Below are 22235 nucleotides of genomic sequence, written 5' to 3' on the forward strand. Positions count from 1 at the left end.
TCATGCATCTACTGCAGGGTGCCAGAAAAAACCTGGCCAGGGCTAGCCCTCACATGCCTTACACTGGGCACCAGAAAAGGCCCTCACTAGGGTCATATCCCTTGTGCCCGTGGCCACTGGCTTCCCTGTGCATTCATCACCACTGGGGCTCCTGTGATCCAAGCAGTCATACCACCTCTGCGCCCGGTCCTCACAGGGGCAGACCCAAGAGCTCCAAGGCAGCCTCAGGACTGCATGCAGAGGTGGGGATAAAACCAAAGCTGAACCCAGGGAGGGGGTGACTAAGGAAGAAGATCAAAAATCTTTCCATCAGCTGTACAAGTTGCAGATTAAATCCCTGTGATCAGCTAGGTAGACCCTGCATCTATGGAATATCTGAGTAGACAGTGAGTGTTCCCACAAATGAAAACGGTCTACCTCTGGCAGCTGTGGAATTTGGGGGCAAGCACATGCAGGAATTGGGCCAGATCAGAGTCTGAGTGGTCCCCACAGGGCCCACAGCAGGTCCAGAGACCAGCCCAGAGGAGAGGAGGACCTCTTGGGGAGGTGGAGGTGGGCTGTAGCTCACAGTGTGTGCAAGGACACTTACAGCTGAGACCCCAGGGAAACAATTATTACTATTAATTTTATTATGGTTTGATTCACTCTGTTGATAGTTCTAGCTTTTTTTTTTCTTTTTCTTTTCTTGTTTGTTTTTGTTGTTTGTTTTTTTTTAATTTAGTCTTTTGGAATCTCCATGTTTTATAACATATTTTTTTATACATTTCTATTTTTACTTTGCTTTTCTGTTGTCCTGTGTTTTTTTCCCCTTTTTATTTTATTTTATTACTTTTCTAATCATTTTTATTGGTTTGTTCTGTTTCCTTGCTTTATTCCTCAGTTGGCAAAATGCTTTGGTTTTGTTTTTAGGTTATGTGTTTTTGTTAGTTTTAATCCAAATTGTCTGATTTCATTTTTGAGTTCTTCTATTTGTCTGTTTGTTCTCTTGCTTCTTGTTTTATTTGGCTCTTTTTTTGTTTCTTTTACAGGTATGTGTGTTTCCTAGTTTCTGTCTTTGTTTGTTTGATTTTGTTTTTACCATATCTCTGGTGTTTTGTTTGTCTTATTTTTTATATATTTTCTATTTTTTTTTAATATTTCTGTTTCTATGTTGCTTTTCTGTCATTCTATCTTCTTTCCCCTTTCTCTTTTTCTTTTTTTTAAATCTTTTTTGTCAGTTCACTTTGTTTCTTTGTTTCATTCTTCAGTTGGCACTCTGCTTTGGTTTTGTTTTTTGGTTTTGTGTTTTTGTCAGCTTTCTTCTTAATTGTTTGATTTCATTCTTGGTTTCTTTTGTTTGTCTGGTTGTTCTCTTGCTTTTTAATTTATTTGGTTCTGTTTTTGTTTCTTTTGTGTGTGTGCATGTTTCCTTGTTTCTGTTTCTGTTTGATTTTAATTTTTACCATTTGTCTGGGGTTTTGTTAGTCTTTTTCACGCCCCCCTCCCCACCCTTTATTTCTGGGAAGAGTGACTTGCAGGGTCTTGGTCCCTCGACCAGAAGTCGAGCCTAAGGCTCTGGGGTGGGAGCACCGAGTCCAGGATGCTGGACCAGTAGCGAATTCCCAGCCCCAGGGAAGATTAACTGCTGAGAGCTCTCACAGAGACCTCTATCTGAATCCAACACCCAACTGCACCCAACTGCCAACAGCTTCCAGAACTGGACACCTCACACCAAACAACAAACAAGACAGGAACACAAACCCACCCATCAGCATACAGACTACCTAAAGTCATACTAAGCTCACAGACACCCCAAAACACACAACCTCACACAGCCCTACTCATTGGAAGGAAAAGACTCAGCTCCACCCACCAGAATGCAGGCACCAGTCCCTCCCAGGAGGAAGCCTACACAAGACACTGGACCAACTCCACCACTGGGGGCAGAGAACAGAAGCAAGAGGAACTATGACCCTGCAGCCTAGGGAAAGGAGACCACAAATACTGTAAATTAGACAAAATGAGAAGACAGAGAAATACCTTACAGGCAAAGGAGCAAGATAAAAACCCACAAGATGAAATAAATGAAGAGGAAATAGGCAAACTACCTGAAAAAGAATTCAGAGTAATGATAGTAAAGATGATCCAAAATCTTGGAAATAGAATAGAGAAAATACAAGAAATGTTTAACAAGGACCTAGAAGAACTGAAGCGGAAACAAACAGTAATGAACAACACAATAACTGAAATTAAAAATACTCTAGAAGGAATCAATAGCAGAGTAACTGAGGCAGAAGAACGGAGAAGTGAGCTGGAAGATAGAATGGTGGAAATAACTGCCACAGAGCAGAATAAAGAAAAAAGAATGAAAAGAATGGAGGACAGTCTCAGAGACCTCTGGGACAACATTAAGCACACCAACATTCAAATTATAGGCATCCCAGAAGAAGAAGAAAAAAAGAAGGGGTTTAAGAAAATATCTGAAGAGACTATAGTTAAAAAATTTCCCAACATGGGAAAGGAAATAGTTAATCAGGTCCAGGAAGTGCAGAGAGTCCAATACAGGATAAACTGAAGGAGAAACATGCTGAGACACATATGAATCAAACTAACAAAAATTAAACACAAAGAAAAATATTAAAAGCAACAAAGGAAAAGCAGCAAATAACAAACAAGGTGATCCCCATAAGGATAACAGCTGATCTTTCAGCAGAAACTGAACAGGCCAAAAGGGAGTGTCAAGATATAATTAAAGTGATGAAAGGGAAAAAACTACAAACAAGATTACTCTAGCCAGCAAGGATCTCATTCAGATTCAATGGGGAAATCAAAAGCTTTACAGACAAGCAAAAGTTAAGAGGATTCAACACCACTAAACCAGTTTTACAACACATGCTAAAGGAAATTCTCTAGGCAGGAAACACAAGAGAAGGAAAAGACTTACAAAAACAAACCCAAAACAAATAGGAAAATGGTAATAGGAACAAACATATCAATAATTACATTAGGGGACTTCCCTGGTGGCGCAGTGGTTGAGAATCTGCCTGCCAATGCAGGGGACACGGGTTCGAGCCCTGGTCTGGGAAGATCCCACATGCCGCGGAGCAACTAGGCCCATGAGCCACAACTACTGAGCCTGCACGTCTGGAGCCTGTGCTCCGCAACAAGAGAGGTCGCGATAATGAGAGGCCGGCGCACCGCGATGAAGAGTGGCCCCCGCTTGCCACAACTAGAGAAAGCCCTCACACAGAAACGAAGACCCAACACAGCCAAAAATAAATAAATAAATAAATAAATAAATAATAAAAATAAAGGAATTCCTTTAAAAAAATAATAATAATTACCTTAAATGTAAATGGATTAAATGCTCCAACCAAAAGACATAGACTGGCTGAATGGATATAAAAACAAGACCTGTATATATGCTGTCTACAAAAGACTCACTTCAGACCTAGGGACACATACAGACTGAAAGTGAGGGGATGGAAAAAGATATTCCATGCAAATGGAAATCAAAAGAAAGCTGGAGTAGCAATACTCATATCAGACAAAATAGACTTAAAAGTAAAGACTATTACAAAAGACAAGGAAGGACACTATATAATGATCAAGGGATCAATTCAAGATGAAGATATAACAATTGTAAATATCTATGCACCAAACATAGGAGCACCTCAGTACATAAGGTAAATGCTAACAGACATAAAAGGGGAAATCAACAGTAACACAAGCATAGTAGGGGGCTTTAACATTCCACTTACACCAATGGACAGATCATCCAAAATGAAAATAAATAAGGAAGCACAAGCTTTAAATGACACATTAGACCAGATGTACTTAGCTAATATTTATAGGACATTCCATCCAAAAACAACAGAATACACTTTCTTCTCAAGTGCACATGGAATATTCTCCATGATAGATCATATCTTGGGTCACAAATCAAGCCATGGTAAATTTAAGAAAATTGAAATTGTATCAAGCATCTTTTCCAACCACAACACTATGAGACTAGATATCAGTTACAGGAAAAAAAAAAACTGTAAAAAATACACATATGGAAGCTAAACAGTATGCTATTAAACAACAAAGAGATCAATGAAGAAATCAAAGAGGAAATGAAAAAATACATAGAAACAAATGACAATGAAAACAGGATGACCCAAAACCTCTGGGATGCAAAAGCAGTTTTAAGAGGGAAGTTTATAGCAATACAATCCTACCTCAAGAAACAAGAAAAATCTCAAATAAACAACCTAACCTTACACTGAAAGTAATGAGAGAAAGAAGAACAAAAAACCTAAAGTTTGCAGAAGGAAAGAAATCATAAAGATCAGATCAGAAATAAATGAAAAAGCAATGAAGGAAACAATGGTGAGGATCAATAAAACTAAAAGCTGGTTCTTTGAGAAGATAAACAAAATTGATAAACCATTAGCCATACACATCAGGAAAAAAAGTGAGACGACTCAAATCAACAGAATTAGAAATGAAAAAGGAGAAGTAAGAACTGACACCATAGGAATACAAAGGATCATGAGCAATTACTACAAGCAACTATATGTAAATAAAATGGACAACCTGGAAGAAATGGACAAATTCTTAGAAAAGTACAACCTTCCAAGACTGAACCAGGAAGAAAAAGAAAATATGAACAGACCAATCACAAGCACTGAAATTGAAACTGTGATTAAAAATCTTCCAACAAACAAAAGCCCAGGGCCAGATGGCTTCACAGGTGAATTCTGTCAAACATTAGAGAAGAGTTAACACCTATCCTTCTCAAACTCTTCCAAAGTATAACAGAGGGAGGAACACTCTCAAACTCATTCTATGAGGTCACCATCACCCTGATACCAAAACCAGACAATGATGTTACAAAAAAGGAAAATTACAGGCCAATATCACTGATGAACATAGACACAAAAAACCTCAACAAAATAGTAGCAAACAGAATCCAACAGCACATTAAAAGGATCATACACCATGATCAAGTGGGGTTTATCCCAGGAATGCAAGGATTCTTCAATATATGCAAATCAATCAATGTGACACACCATATTAACAAACTGAAGGATAAAAACCATATGATCATTTCAATAGATGCAGAAAAAGCTTTCGACAAAATTCAACACCCATTTATGATAAAACCTCTCCAGAAAGTGGGCATAGAGTGAACCTACCTCAATATAATAAAGGCCATATATGACAAAGCCACAGCCAACATCATTCTCAATGGTGAAAAACTGAAAGCATTTCCTCTAAGATCAGGAGCAAGACAAGGGTGCCCACTCTCACTACTATTATTCAACATAGATTTGGAAGTCCTAGTGATGGCAATCAGAGAAGAAAAAGAAATTAAAGGAATACAAATTGCAAAGGAAGAAGTAAAACTGTCACTGTTTGCAGATGACATGAAGATCCTAAAGATGCCACCAGAAAACTACTAGAGCTAATCAGTGAATTTGGTAAAGTAGCAGGATACAAAATTAATGCACAGAAATCTCTTGCATTCCTATACACTAACAATGAAAAATCAGAAAGAGAAATTAAGAAAACACTCTCATTTACCATTGCAACAAAAAGCATAAAATACCTAGAAATAAACCTACCTAAGAGGCAAAAGACCTGTATGCAGAAAACTATAAGACACTGGTAAAAGAAATTAAACATGATACAAACAGATGGAGAGATATACCATGTTCTTGGATTGGAAGAATCAACATTGTGAAAATGACAATACTACCCAAAGCAATCTACAGATTCAATGCAATCCCTATCAAATTACCAATGGCATTTTTCACAGAACTAGAACAAGAAATTTCACAATTTGTATGGAAACACAAAAGACCCCAAATAGCCAAAGCAACCTTGAGAAAGAAAAATGGAGCTAGAGGAATCAGTCTCCCTGACTTCAGACTATACTACAAAGCTACAGTAATCAAGACAGTATGGTACTGGCACAAAAACAGAAATATCAATCAATGGAACAGGATAGAAAGCCCAGAGATAAAGCCATGAACATATGGTCACCTTATCTTTGACAAAGGAGGCAAGAATATACAATGGAGAAAAGACAGCCTCTTCAATAAGTGGATCTGGGAAAACTGGACTGCTACAAGTAAAAGAATGAAATTATAACACTTCCTAACAGCATACACAAAAATAAACTCAAAATGGATTAAAGACATAAATGCAAGGCCAGACATGATAAAACTCTTAGAGGAAAACAAGCGAACACTCTTTAACATGAATCACAGCAAGATCTTTTTTGATCCACCTCTTAGAATAATGGAAATAAAATAAAAAATAAACAAATGGGACCTAATGAAACTTAAAAGCTTTGGCACAGCAAAGGAAGCCAAAAACAAGATGAAAAGACAACCCTCAGAATGGGAGAAAATATTTCCAAACAAAGTAACCGACAAAGGATTAATCTCCAAAATATACAAGCAGCTCATGCAGCTCAATATCAAAAAACAAACAACCCAATCCAAAAATGGATGGAAGACCTAAATAGACATTTCTCCAAAGAAGACATGCAGATGGCCAACAAACGCATGAAAAGATGCTCAGCATCAATAATCATCAGAGAAATGCAAATCAGAAGCACAATGAGGTATCATATCACATCCAGAATATCCATCATCAAAAAAATCTGCAAACAATAAATGCTGGAGAGGGTGTGGAGAAAAGGGAACCCTCTTGCACTGTTGATGGGAATGTAAATTGATACAGCCACTATGCAGAAGAGTATGGAAGTTCCTTAAAAAACTAAAAATAGAGCTGCCATATGATCCAGCAGTCCCACTACTGGTCATATACCCTGAGAAAACTATAATTCCAAAAGATACATGTACCACAATATTCATTGAAGCACTATTTACAACAGCCAGGACATGGAAGCAACATAGATATCCATCAACAGATGAATGGATAAAGAAGATGTTACACGTATATACAATGGAATATTACTCAGCCATGAAAAGGAACAAAATTCAGTTATTTGTAATGAGGTGGGTGGACCTAGAGTCTGTCATACAGAGTGAAGTAAGTAAGAAAAATAAAAACAAATACCATATGCTAATGCACATATATGGAATCTAAAAAATGGTACTGATGAACCTAGTGGCAAGGCAGGAATAAAGACGCAGATGTAGAGAATGGACTTGAGGACATGGGGGCGTGGGGAGGGGAAGCTGGGACGAAGTGAGAGAGTAGCACTGACATATATACATTACCAAATATAAAATGGATGACTAGTGGGAAGCTTCTGTATAGCACAGGGAGATCAGCTCCATGCTTTGTGATGACTTAAAGGGGTGGGATAGGGAGCTTGGGAGGGAGGCTCAAGAGCGAGGGGATATGGGGTTATATCACAAAGATGATTCACTTTGTGTACAGCAGAAACTAACACAACCTTGTAAAGAAATTATACTCCCATAAAGATATTAAAAAAAAAGGTTGACTTCCCCTGTCGTCACTAAACCCCTTCATCCAATCATAAACTTTTTTTATTCCATGTGCTATCCCTGTGGATTTAAGTTTAAGCATGGGGAACCTAAGATGCGTGTATACTTTCTGAAATACTTTGCTTTCACAGAGAATGACAATTCGTCTTCTAGAAGCACAGAGTTTTCAAATTTTCCCTCTCTTATAAAGCTCCCAAATAATATTTTTATTCTAAAGAAAATCATTATACTTTTATATTGTTACCAATAAAGGAGTAAAGCTTACTAACTTTTAATTTCCTTAGTGTTTTCTCTCTAAATGAGGAACAGATTATGGAAGGGAAAATTCGAAAATCATAGTTGGTTGCTAGCTGCTTTTTTAGCACAATCTATTTCTGAGATTTTATGAGATCTGGCTTACAATGCATTCGTTGATAAATGACTCAATATTTAACCATGATTTACCTGTGCCATGTGGAATAAAATTATGCTGATGGAGCTGAGATCACCGGAACAGAGATTTTTACATCCCATAAAATACATCAACATAGTGTTGAGTGTGAATCACTCACTTGGGACATAAAATATTCCTCTTTTTTAGGACCCGGGATTATATCTCAATATAAATGGTTGATGGAAGTCAACAAAACGAGCCCAGTGCACTGCCTAGTGACATGTGGTAATAAGGATCAACAATGAAGGATGGAAGGTCTCCCCTGCCATCTCTAGGTGTCACAGTAGTTTTTAAATTCTTTAGGTGGTATGAGCCTGGAAATAGAGAAACATTCAGATCATATGGAAACAGATACAGATTCGTGGAAGGAAAGATGAGAAGCAGCCTTGCCTCTTTAAGGGAATGACTCACCAAGGGAGCATGATACATGGGTTCCTCCCTGAAGCTTCACTACCTATGTATTTATTTGAAAATTTACTTCATCTAAATTGATGAGATCCAATGTTACAATCTAGGAGATTTTGGTTGGAGACTATACTTGTACAGACATTGGAAAGGGGATACCAATTCATGTTGACTCCAATTAGCACACGGAGTCAATAGACTAATACACTATTTATATATTATACCCATATGCTAAAGAAGGAGCAAGTAAAAATGGTCAAAGTTTTATATTCAGGATAGGAGGGGTAGTAGATAGCTCATCTTCTGGGGAATCTGGAAGTTTTATTTTGCTAGACAGTAAACTTTACATGTGTAGGATCACCTATGTTTTGATCAATAGTATATATCTTATCCCTTCTGTCACTGTTGGCCCAAAGTAAATTTTAAATAATTTTATTTTAGTCTGGCTTCTTTTTTTTTTTTTTTTTAAACATCTTTATTGAAGTATAATTGCCTTACAATGGTGTGTTAGCTTCTGCTTTATAACAAAGTGAATCAGTTATACACATACAATATGTTCCCATTTCTCTTCCCTCTTGCAACTCCCTCCCTCCCACCATCCCCATCCCACCCCTCTAGGTGGTCACAAAGCACCGAGCTGATCTCCCTGTACTATGCGGCTGCTTCCCACTAGCTATCTATTTTACATTTGGTAGTGTATATATGTCCATGACACTCTCTTACCCTGTCACATCTCACCCCACCCCCTCCCCATATCCTCAAGTCCATTCTCTAGTAGGTCTGTGTCTTTATTCCCGTCTTGCCACTAGGTTCTTCATGGCCTTTTTTTTTTTTTTTTTTTCCTTAGATTCCGTATATATGTGTTAGCATACTGTATTTGTTTTTCTCTTTCTGACTTACTTCACTCTGTATGACAGACTCTAACTCCATCCACCTCATTACAAATACCTCCATTTCATTTCTTTTTATGGCTGAGTAATATTCCATTGTATATATGTGCCACATCTTCTTTATCCATTCATCTGTCGATGGACATTTAGGTTGCTTCCATGTCCTGGCTATTGTAAATAGAGCTGCAATGAATATTTTGGTACATGACTCTTTTTGACCTATGGTTTTCTCAGGGTATATGCCCAGTATTGGGATTGCTGGGTCGTATGGTAGTTCTATTTGTAGTTTTTTAAGGAACCTCCATACTGTTCTCCATAGTGGCTGTATCAATTTACATTCCCACCAACAGTGCAAGAGTGTTCCCTTTCCTCCACACCCTCTCCAGCATTTATTGTTTCTAGATTTTTTGATGATGGCCATTCTGACCGGTGTGAGATGATATCTCATTGTAGTTTTGATTTGCATTTCTCTAATGATTAATGATGTTGAGCATTCTTTCATGTGTCTGTAGGCCATCTGTATATCTTCTTTGGAGAAATGTCTATTTAGGTCTTCTGCCCATTTTTGGATTGGGTTGTTCGTTTTTTTGTTATTGAGCTGCATGAGCTGCTTGTAAATCTTGGCGATTAATCCTTTGTCAGTTGCTTCATTTGCAAATATTTTCTCCCATTCTGATGGTTGTCTTTTGGTCTTGTTTATGGTTTCCTTTGCTGTGCAAAAGCTTTTAAGTTTCATTAGGTCCCATTTGTTTATTTGTGTTCTTATTTCCATTTCTCTGGGAGCTGGGTCAAAAAGAATCTTGCTGTGATGTATGTCATAGAGTGTTCTGCCTATGTTTTCCTCTAAGAGTTTGATAGTGTCTGGCCTTACACTTAGGTCTTTAATCCATTTTGAGTTTATTTTTGTGCATGGTGTCAGGGAGTGTTCTAATTTCATACTTTTACATGTACCTGTCCAATTTTCCCAGCACCACTTATTGAAGAGGCTGTCTTTTCTCCACTGTATATGCTTGCCTCCTTTATCAAAGATAAGGTGACCATATGTGTGTGGGTTTATCTATGGGCTTTCTATCCTGTTCCATTGATCTATATTTCTGTTTTTGTGCCAGTACCAAACTGTCTTGATTACTGAAGCTTTGTAATATAGTCTGAAGTCAGAGAGCCTGATTCCCCCGGCTCCATTTTTCGTTCTCAAGATTGCTTTGGCTATTCGCGGTCTTTTGTGTTTCCATACAAATTGTGAAATATTTTGTTCTAGTTCTGTGAAAAATGCCAGTGGTAGTTTGATAGGGGTTGCATTGAATCTGTAGATTGCTTTGGGTAGTAGAGTCATTTTCACAATGTTGATTCTTCCAATCCAGGAACATGGTGTATCTCTCCATCTATTTGTATCATCTTTAATTTCTTTCATCAGTGTCTTATAATTTTCTGCATACAGGTCTTTTGTCTCCTTAGGTAGGCTTATTCCTAGATATTTTATTCTTTTTGTTGCAATGGTAAATGGGAGTGTTTTCTTAATTTCACTTTCAGATATTTCGTCATTAGTGTATAGAAATGCAAGAGATTTCTGTGCATTTATTTTGTATCCTGCTACTTTACCAAATTCATTGATTAGCTCTAGGAGTTTTCTGGTAGCATCTTTAGGATTCTCTATGTATAGTATCATGTCATCTGCAAATAGTGACAGCTTTACTTCTTCTTTTCCAATTTGGATTCCTTTTATTTCTTTGTCTTCTCTGATTGCTGTGGCTAACACTTCCAAAACTATGTTGAATAATAGTGGTGAGAGTGGGCAACCTTGTCTTGTTCCTGATCTTAGTGGAAATGGTTTCAGTTTTTCACCATTGAGGACAATGTTGGCTGTGGGTTTGTCACATATGGCCTTTATTATGTTGAGGAAAGTTCCCTCTATGCCTACTTTCTGCAGGGCTTTTATCATAAATGGGTGTTGAATTTTGTCGAAAGCTTTCTCTGCATCTATTGAGATGATCATATGGTTTTTCTCCTTCAATTTGTTAATATGGTGTATCACATTGATTGATTTGCGTATATTGAAGAATCCTTGCATTCCTGGGATAAACCCCACCTGATCATGGTGTATGATCCTTTTAATGTGCTGTTGGATTCTGTTTGCTAGTATTTTGTTGAGGATTTTTGCATCTATGTTCATCAGTGATATTGGCCTGTAGTTTTCTTTCTTTGTGACATCTTTGTCTGGTTTTGGTATCAGGGTGATGGTGGTCTCGTGGAATGAGTTTGGGAGTGTTCCTCCCTCTGCAATATTTTGGAAGAGTTTGAGAAGGATAGGTGTTAGCTCGTCTCTAAATGTTTGATAGAATTCACCTGTGAAGCCATCTGGTCCTGGGCTTTCGTTTGTTGGAAGATTTTTAATCACAGTTTCAATTTCAGTGCTTGTGATTGGTCTGTTCATATTTTCTATTTCTTCCTGGTTCAGTCTCGGCAGTTTGTGCATTTCTAAGAACCTGTCCATTTCTTCCAGGTTGTCCATTTTATTGGCATAGAGTTGCTTGTAGTAATCTCTCATGATCGTTTGTATTTCTGCAGTGTCAGTGGTTACTTCTCCTTTTTCATTTCTAATTCTATTGATCTGAGTCTTCTCCCTTTTTCTCTTGATGAGTCTGGCTAATGGTTTATCAATTTTGTTTATCTTCTCAAAGAACCAGCTTTTAGTTTCCTTGATTTTTGCTATTGTTTCCTTCATTTCTTTTTCATTTATTTCTGACCTGATCTTTATAATTTCTTTCCTTCTGCTGGCTTTGGGGTTTTTTTCTTCTTCTTTCTCTAATTGCTTCAGGTGCAAGGTTAGGTTGTTTATTCGAGATGTTTCCTGTTTCTTGAGGTAGGCTTGTATTGCTATAAACTTCCCTCTTAAGCACTGCTTTTGCTGCGTCCCATAGGTTTTGGGTCGTCGTATCTCCATTGTCATTTGTTTCTAGGTATTTTTTGATTTCCCCTTTGATTTCTTCAGTGATCACTTCGTTATTAAGTAGTGTATTGTGTAGCCTCCATGTGTTTGTATTTTTTACAGATCTTTTCCTGTAATTGATATCTAGTCTCATAGCGTTGTGGTCGGAAAAGATACTTGATACGATTTCAATTTTCTTAAATTTACCAAGGCTTGATTTATGACCCAAGATATGATCTATCCTGGAGAATGTTCCATGAGCACTTGAGAAAAATGTGTATTCTGTTGTTTTTGGGTGGAATGTCCTATAAATATCAATTAAGTCCATCTTGTTTAATGTATCCTTTAAAGCTTGTGTTTCCTTATTTATTTTCATTTTGGATGATCTGTCCATTGGTGAAAGTGGGGTGTTAAAGTCCCCTACTATGATTGTGTTGCTGTCGATTTCCCCTTTTATGGCTGTTAGTATTTGCCTTATGTATTGAGGTGCTCCTATGTTGGGTGCATAAATATTTACAATTGTAATACCTTCCTCTTGGATCGATCCCTTGATCATTATATAGTGTCCTTCTTTGTCTCTTGTAATAGTCTTTATTCTAAAGTCTATTTTGTCTGATATGAGAATTGCTACTCCAGCTTTCTTTTGATTTCCATTTGCATGGAATATCTTTTTCCATCCCCTCACTTTCAGTCTGTATGTGTCTCTAGGTCTGAAGTGGGTCTCTTGTAGACAGCATATATATGGGTCTTGTTTTTGTATCCATTCCGCCAGCCTATGTCTTTTGGTGGGAGCATTTAATCCATTTACATTCAAGGTAATTATCGATATGTATGTTCCTATTCCCATTTTCTTAAATGTTTTGGGTTTGTTATTGTAGGTGTTTTCCTTCTCTTGTGTTTCTTGCCTAGAGAAGTTCCTTTAGCATTTGTTGTAAAGCTGGTTTGGTGGTGCTGAACTCTCTCAGCTTTTGCTTGTCTGTAAAGGTTTTAATTTCTCCATCAAATCTGAATGAGATCCTTGCTGGGTAGAGTAATCTTGGTTGTAGGTTTTTCTCCTTCATCACTTTAAGTATATCCTGCCACTCCCTTCTGGCTTGCAGAGTTTCTGCTGAAAGATCAGATGTTAACCTTATGGGGATTCCCTTGTGTGTTATTTGTTGTTTTTCCCTTGCTGCCTTTAATATGTTTTCCTTATATTTAATTTTTGACAGTTTGATTAATATGTGTCTTGGCGTGTTTCTCCTTGGGTTTATCCTGTATGGGACTCTCTGTGCTTCCAGGACTTGATTAACTATTTCCTTTCCCATATTAGGGAAGTTTTCAACTATAATCTCTTCAAATATTTTCTCAGTCCCTTTCTTTTTCTCTTCTTCTTCTGGGACCCCTATAATTCGAATGTTGGTGCGTTTAATGTTGTCCCAGAGGTCTCTGAGACTGTCCTCAGTTCTTTTCATTCTTTTTTCTTTATCCTGCTCTGTAGTAGTTATTTCCACCATTTTATCTTCCAGGTCACTTATCCTTTCTTCTGCCTCAGTTATTCTGCTATTGATCCCATCTAGAGTATTTTTAATTTCATTTATTGTGTTTTTCATCATTGCTTGGTTCCTCTTTAGTTCTTCTACGTCCTTGTTAAATGTTTCTTGCATTTTGTCTATTCCATTTCCAAGATTTTGGATCATCCTTACTATCATTATTCTGAATTCTTTTTCAGGTAGACTACCTATTTCCTCTTCATTTGTTAAGTCTGGTGTGTTTTGACCCTGCTCCTTCATCTGCTGTGTGTTTTTCTGTCGTCTCATTTTGCTTATCTTACTGTGTTTGGGGTCTCCTTTTCACAGACTGCAGGTTTGTAGTTCCCATTGTTTTTGGTATCTGTCCCCAGTGGCTAAGGTTGGTTCAGTGGGTTGTGTAGGCTTCCTGGTGGAGGGAACTAGTGCCTGAGTTCTGGTGGATGAGGCTGGATCTTGTTTTTCTGGTGGGCTTGTCCACGTCTGGTGGTGTGTTTTGGGGTGTCTGTGGCCTTATTATGATTTTAGGCAGCCTCTCTGCTAATGGATGGGGCTGTGTTCCTGTCTTGCTAGTTGTTTGGCATAGGGTGTCCAGCACTGTAGCTTACTGGTCGTTGAGTGAAGCTGGGTCTTGATGTTGAGATGGAGATCGCTGAGAGATTTTTGCCGTTTGGTATTACGTGGAGCTGGGAGGTCTCTTGTGGACCAGTGTCCTGAAGTTGGCTCTCCCACCTCAGAGGCACGGCCCTGATGCCTGGCTGGAGCACCAAGAGCCTTTCGTCCACACGGCTCAGAGTAAAAGGGAGAAAAAATAGAAAGAAAGAAAGAAAGAAAGAAAGAAAGAAAGAAAGAAAGAAAGAAAGAAAGAAAGAAAGAAAGAAAGAAAGAAAGAGGCTATAATATAGTGAAGTAAAATAAAGCTATTATAAAGCAAAGCTATACAGACAAAATCTCACCCAGAAGCATATACATATATACTCACAAAAAAAAAAGGAACAGGGGAAAAATTAATATATCCTGCTCCCAAAGTCCACCTCCTGAATTTGGGATGATTCGTTGTCTATTCAGGTATTCAACAGATGCAGGCACATCAAGTTGTTTGTGGAGTTTTAATCCGCTGCTTCTGAGGCTGCTGGGAGAGATTTCCCCTTCTCTTCCCTGTTCGCACAGCTCCTGGGGTTCAGCTTTGGATTTGGACCCGCCTCTGCGTGTAGGTCGCCTGAGGGCGTCTATTCCCCGCCCAGACAGAACGGGGTTAAAGGAGCCGCTGCTTCGTGGGCGCTGGCTCACTCAGGCCGCGGGGAGGGAGGGGTACGGAGGAGGCGGGGCGAGCCTGCGGCAGCAGAGGCCGGCGTGACGTTGCACCAGCCTGAGGCGCGCAGTGCGTTCTCCCGGGGAAGTTGTCTGGGTATCACGGGACCCTGGCAGTGGCGGGCTGCACCAGCTCCCGGGAGGGGCGGTGTGGAGAGTGACCTGTGCTCACACACAGGCTTTTTGGAGGCGGCAGCAGCAGCCCCAGCATCTCACGCCCGTCTCTGGGGTCCGCGCTGATCGCCGCGGCTCGCGCCCTTCTCTGGAGTTCGTTTAGGCGGCGCTCTGAATCCCCTCTCCTTGCGCGCGGCGAAACAAAGAGGCAAGAAAAAGTCTCTTGCCTCTTCGGCAGCTGCAGACTTTTTCCCGGTCTCCCTCCCAGCCAGCTGTGGTGCGCTAACCCCTTCAGGCTGTGTTCACGCAGCCAGCCCCAGTCCTCTCCCTGCGATCCGACCGAAGCCCGAGCCTCAGCTCCCAGCCCCGCCCGCCCCGGCAGGGGAGCAGAGAAGTCTCTCGGGCTGGAGAGTGCTGGTCGGCACCGCTCCTCCGTGCGGGAACCTCTCCGCTTTGCCCTCCGCACCCCTGTGGCTGCGCTCTCCTCCGTGGCTCCGAAGCTTCCCCTCTCTGCCACCCGCAGTCTCTGCCCGCGAAGGGGCTTCCTAGTGCATGGAAATCTTTCCTCCTTCACAGCTCCCTCCCACTGGTGCAGGTGCCGTCCCTATTATTTTGTCTCTGATATTTCTTTTTTCTTTTGCCCTACCCAAGTACGGGGGGAGTTTCTTGCCTTTTTGGAGGTCGGACGTTTTCTGCCAGCGTTCAGTGGGTGTTCTGTAGGAGCAGTTCCACGTGTAGATGTATTTCTACTGTATCTGTGGGAAGGAAGGTGATCTCCGCGTCTTACTCTTCCGCCATCTTCTCTCCTCCCCCCAGTCTGGCTTCTTGGAGACCAGGACATTTCAGAAGCAGTATAAATTATGGAAGAGAGGTATTTTGAGGGTAAAAATGGGAAAATGGGAAATAACTGATCTTGTTGTAGGAGAAGCTAGGAAGAAGACCCAGGGGTCCAAATTCTACTCTCATTATATTAATCCTTAAACCCTGGAAAGTGTTCTTGGGGTGCTATTCTTACTTAAGGCCAGGCTACTATCCTGTGTCTTATTAGCCTGATGCATCTATAGCCAAAAGCACATCTGGCTTTGCTTCATCCCTTTTTCTATAAATTCCCATCAAGTTAACCAGATCTGCAGTCATGGCCAATAAATACACCATAACTTGGCCTTTCTCAAGGCCCAAGGCATTTTAGCTGGTGTCCAGGCCAAGAATCAAAATAAGATTTCAAGTCCCTTAAACTGATTCTGGGTCTTGCATTTAGGCTGACAAATGACATTATTCTTGTAGAATCCAGTAAGTGCCAAAGCCCTTATCCTCAAAATATGGTGGCTTTGGATGTAGATCAAGGGCTGATTTTCCTAAAGGTGATATGACTTATACCTCCCAAAATGTTTGGCTGCCATTGTCTCAGGCTTACTTGAGGCAATTTAAAAAAAAAAAAAAAATTGAGGTGGCAGACAGCTTGAAAATCATGGTGCTCTTTGCATAATACTATGAAATATGTATGTATTTAATTCTAGCATTTGAACTAGGAACAATTTTCCTAGCAGAAAATGACTATATTATAGGTATGCAACATAAAATCACAACACACGTGCATGCAAACAACAAGCTCTTTAGGGAGGCATAATCTGTTGTTTCAGACTTTTGCCATTAATATTCAGTGGCTGCTTATTCATTTGTTTTGTTGTCTGCCTCACAGACAAGCAGTAGAAACCACCAAAGGTTTAAGAAAAATTTATGGAAGGAAAATTTAAAGTTGAAAACATTCTATCCATTAAGTTATTACTTCCTCTAAATTGACAAGGCTGCCATTATTCAATTTCAGCAGTGAAAAATCTTGGATCAGCATGTGGAACATCGAGGCTCTTTGGGAAAGCAGTTTGAAAACTACAGATGGAAATCAGTATAATGTAGGTTAACAATTTGAAACTCAGGGTCAGACACACCCAGATTTGGGTCCATACTCTGTCAGTCTTATTAGCTGTGGGATTCTGGGCATGTCATTGAATCTTTCTGTGCCAAACTTTTCTCCACTGTGAAATGGTCACAACCATAATATCTTAGAATTGTGTGTTAAGTGAGGTAGTATATCCTTAAGGACTCTTTGATTTTGAGCAAAGGAAATCAGCTTTGGGTAAATTAAGCAAAGTAGTTTATTGGAAGGATATTGGTGCTTGACAATATCCATGAGAACCTGAAGAATCAGGCATGGAAATGGGGTCGAACCAAAGCAGTTCTGGAGGCTCAGAAGCAGAAAAGATAGCAGTAATTTTATAACAGCAACTCTAGTCCAGTCATGCTCAATCAAATGGAATAGAACTTCTTTGACTCTCTGATGGTGTTCGAAATATCACAGAAGAAACATCTAATTGGCCTTGGTTGGGTCAAAGGCCACTTCTTGTTCAGTAGTAAGGAACACATTTGATTACAGTTTCTTGTCAAGACTGTCTTCAGTGAAGTATTCTTTTTTTTTTTTTTTTGGATTATGGTCATTTGGTTATGTGTTTAATTTTGAATCAGAAAGTTTGAAACCATAAGTCCATAATCAACACAGGATGAGGGCCAGCCTCTGAGTATCAGCTTATATCAGCTTACAGAGTTCTTTGGGATCCTTGTTAGAACAGTGAGGTTTTGAACAGGGAACCAGAAAGGCAGGCATCTGTTTCTTGTGACCACTCCATTAGATAATATGTACCTCATGCCCTGGAATCCTATCACATAGGTCCACGTGTATTACAGTTCTTTTTTTTTGTTTTTGTTTTTTTTTTAATTTTTATTTTCTATTGGAACGTCATTGATTAACAATGCTGTTAACTGTTAGTTTCAGGTGTACAGCAAAGTGATTCAGTTATATACATGTATCTATTCTTTTTCAAATTCTTTTCCCATTTGGGTTATTACAGAATACTGAGCAGAGTTCCTTGTGCTATACAGTAGGTCCTTGTTGGTTATCTATTTTAAATATAGCAGTGTGTACCTGAGGTATTCTAATACCTTTTCAGTGGAAGCAGTATTCTAATGAAGAAAAATGGGATACAATTGGAAGGGGAAATGAATACAGGTGTTCTAAAACAAAAATGTCTTCTTTTTTTCAGCTTTTTTGAGGTATAATTGACAAACTGTAATAAATTTAACGGGTACAATATGATGATGTGATATTTGTGTACATGGTGAAATAATTCCCATAACTGAGTTAATTAGCATCCATCACCTTACATGTTTACTTTCTGTGTGTGTGTGTGTGTGTGTGTGTGTGAGAACAGTTAAATTCTACTCTCTTCACAAATTTCATTTGTTCAAACAGTATCATCAACTATAGTCACCATTAAACAAAAATGTCTTCTCTAGATGGAGTATGCAGGGTGCCTGATACCTACTAGATATGCAGTATATGGTATTTAACCTCATCTTCCTACTTCATTTAAGGCAATCAGATGATGCACAGTAAGTGGAGTTGACTTGGGATACTGGGTATTACTCTGTAATATTTTGACATTAGTCCATTAATTTTTAAGAGTGCCAGAAGCCCAGTATTGGTGGTTTTCCATCTCCCTGGAATGAGCCCCTTCACTCACAAAGGGGCTTTGGATGCCAATCCTTCAAGAGGAGTCAAAGGATTTCTAAAGATGCAGTTTCTCAAACCTGGGGCCCACAGAGGTAGCTTAGATAGTGTAACTCTGCCCAATGAATTATTATAGTGACCTCCAGGAATGTGTGGCTACTTACATCATTGTTTCCAAGGATATTGAAGATCTTGAAGATCTACATTTGGGACCACTAGAAAAGAAAATTCTATGGGAAATTTTCTATTCTCCAAAGTGTGTATCTTTTGATAGATATTTTCAGAATAAGCATGGCCAAAAAAAAAAAAAAAAAATACTCCTTTTTATCTCTGCTGACTAAAAACTGAATCTACAAATATCCCAGAGAGTTTAGCAAATCTTAGCCATCACAATATGATAATTTCACTATTTCTCCTGGAGTGACTGGGAAAATTCACTTTATGGGCATATTTTCATTGCCAACCATACTCTAACATTTTCCTTTTATCCCTCTCTCACTTCTTGTTTACCCTAATTATTTTATTTGCTAAACCACAGTCCAATTTTATTCTTATACACATTTGTACTTTAAGGAGAACTTTCTAACTATGATATTTTGAAACTCCAACAACCTGTATTCTGATGTCAACATTTTAAAATAGAGTAATCCTACATTCCGCCCCCAGTTGTAATTCAGAAAACAATGGCGGGGAACAGTCCCTGTAGTGGACTGTACCTCTTCCCCATTTCAACTTTGTGAACAAATTAACCACATCACCTCTGAGTTCTTCATTAAATTATCAGGACTCTACTGCATTTAGGATTGATTTGATAGGGGACTCAGAGGCCATCAGAGCTACAAGGTCTGTATCTCCAGCTTTCTTTTTCCTTTTTCCTTCTTAAATCAAAAAAAAGACTTTGGTTTGTCACAGCCTGACCCATCTATTCAGAAGTTTGTTCCATTAACTCTTTTAATAGTCTTTTCTCCAGGGCTCTGATGAAATTAAAGTCATTTCCACCCTAGAGGCTGGAGGGCTTCTGCCTTTCACCATAATTCACTGGCTCCAGCTAATGGGTGGGGGAGGAGTTGAGTGGAGGTTATTGCAAGGCTAGGCCATGCTTTGCAGACTGTGTGGTGATTGAAGACGTGAAATGGTAGGTGCTTTTTGTTTCTTCTTAAATCTTTGTTAGAATGCTTATTTTGTCCCTCCTATCCTAGCTCTGGTGGGATGTAGGTAGAGTGGCCTCCATCATAGTCTATATAAGGTGTGCTAGGAGAGATCTAATCTTTCCATATTCTTTTCCACCCCTTTGACAGAGGCCTGAATTCCCACTATTAGTAATTCATTCTTTCAATTTAAGGTTTTAGATTTTCTAAAATTTTTAGAATAGCATATTGAGTTTTATGAGTCATTAGCATCTCATAAAAATTTTATTTTACATTTACTAGATAACACATTTTGAACCAGAAAGATGAGAAGAGTCAGAGAATACTGGGTCCCGTGTTAGTGGGTAGAGGTGTGTCAGAAAAGCCAAGAAGCTGACAGCAACTAAGGCAGCTTTTGCCGAACTTTATGGTATTTAACACAGAGCTGGCCAGTCTCTATTCCCTACACACAAATATTGTTCTGGATTCCTAAAAGTGTGGTTACTATTTTCTATTTCTTGGAGTTAAAGTTAAACAATCACTCTAGTCAAAGTGTATCCTAATTTTTTTTTTTTTTTTTTGGATGTAATTGTATACCCTATTTAACCTCTTTTTCTGGCAGGACTGGGGAGGAAATTTCAGAAAAGATTTCCAAAAGAGAAGTCATAGACACTGCCAGTCAACAAATAACATCAGAAATGTGAACAAATTAAAATCCAAGTGAAGTAAATTTTGTTTCCAACCATGATACAGTCACTAGTCCGGGACTTGCCCTCCTGGCATAAAAGGATAGAAAACTCAAAAAATATATGAAACAACTGTAAAAAGCAGTAGAGAACTATGTGGGAAAGGAAACAAACTAGGTGAGCTCTACAATTGCCTTGACTTTCTGCTTGGGGGCAATTTTTACTGATAAGAACAGATACTACACTTGATCTTAGCCAAAAGTCTGAGAAGCAATTGGGGGCAATTTTTAGAACACAATGCAGAGATGGGAACACGTGCAGAGTACAACTGTCTTGCTAAGTTGAAGGTACAGCAATCAGGGTTTTGTGAGGATAAGGTTTAATCCAGAGTACCAGAGAGTGGAGGGAATTACATAGATTAAGAACTCTAGAAACCAGCATGAAAGTTCTTTTGAGCAGGTTGCTGAATATTAAGTATGCACTTGTTGGATAAGGTAAGGCTGAGCAATGTACAAATGTCATGGGAAAAAAAAAATTGTGTAATGGGGGGCTACAAGCTGAATAATTCCCAGAGAGAATAGGATATGCTCAAGTTCTAACCAGCCAGATTAGACATAACTTAGAAAGTTCACATTTTAATAATAGGAATAAAATAGATATAGATTGAAAGCTATTCTAGACACACCTTAACAAAATCTATAGGTTTAAGAGGATTTCACATAATTTAACTGCCTGCCTAAACTAAACTCAACATTCTTTAAAAGAAAGCAACAAAATTCAGTATTCAAAAATGTAACATTTACAATGTCAAGCATCCAGTAAAAAACAAAGAAATAAACAAACAAACAAAAAACAGGGAATATATGTGACCTATAATAAAGAGAAAAATCAATCAATAGAAGCAGTTCTGGAAATGACAGAAAGGGCAGACTTAAATATAAATACTAAAACTATAAAACTTATAGGAAAAATGCATAGAAAAACATTTGTATTTTGGGATAGGCAAATTTTTTTTAGACAAGGCACAAAAAAGCTGAAACATAAAAATTATAATTTGGACTTCATCAAAATTTTAAATTTCTGCTCTTTGAAAGACACCACTAAGAAAATTCAAAGACAAGCCTTACAATGGGAAAATATAGCACATGGGCAAGGGACTTATATCCAGGATATATATTAAAAAAAAAACTCTCACAACTCAGTAATAATTTAAAAAGCCCAAATTTTTACAATAGGAAAAATACATGAACAAATATTTCACAAAGAAAGATATAATAATGGCCAATAGAAACATGAAGAGATGCTCAACATCATTTGACTTCAGGCAAATGCAAGTTTAAACCACAATGTTACCACTGTATACCTACTAAAGTTGAAAAGACTGACAATACCAAGTTTTGACAAAATTTAGAATCACTGAACGCCTACACATTATTCTGGGAGTATAAAATAGTTGAACCACTTTGAAAAGTACTTAACAATCTCTTATAAAGCTAAATATATAACTCACCAATTACACCACGAGGCGTTTATTTGTCCACACAAGGTCTTATAAAACAATGTTCATGGCAACTTTATTTATAATAGCCAAACACTGAAAATTAACAGGTGAATAGATTACAGATTATGGTATATTTATTCAATGGAATATACATCAATAACAAAAAGGAATGAGCTATTGTACATGGAACAACATGGACAAATTTTAAAAGCATTATGCTGAACGAGACATGCTATATACAAAAGAATAAATACCATGTGATTCAATTTAGATGAAATTCTTGAACAGGCAAAATGCATCTATAGTGACAGAAAGTAAATC

The 22235-nt window shown here is 38.4% G+C and overlaps 1 pseudogene; it reads right to left on the minus strand.

The window, feature by feature from the left end:
• Positions 1-20511: 20511 nt before the first annotated feature.
• Positions 20512-20688, minus strand: LOC137763237 (U2 spliceosomal RNA; annotated as a pseudogene).
• Between the last annotated feature and the right edge of the window lie 1547 nt (positions 20689-22235).

This window comes from Eschrichtius robustus, chromosome 3 (assembly GCF_028021215.1).
Source record: "Eschrichtius robustus isolate mEscRob2 chromosome 3, mEscRob2.pri, whole genome shotgun sequence".
NCBI classification, from domain to species: domain Eukaryota; kingdom Metazoa; phylum Chordata; class Mammalia; order Artiodactyla; family Eschrichtiidae; genus Eschrichtius; species Eschrichtius robustus.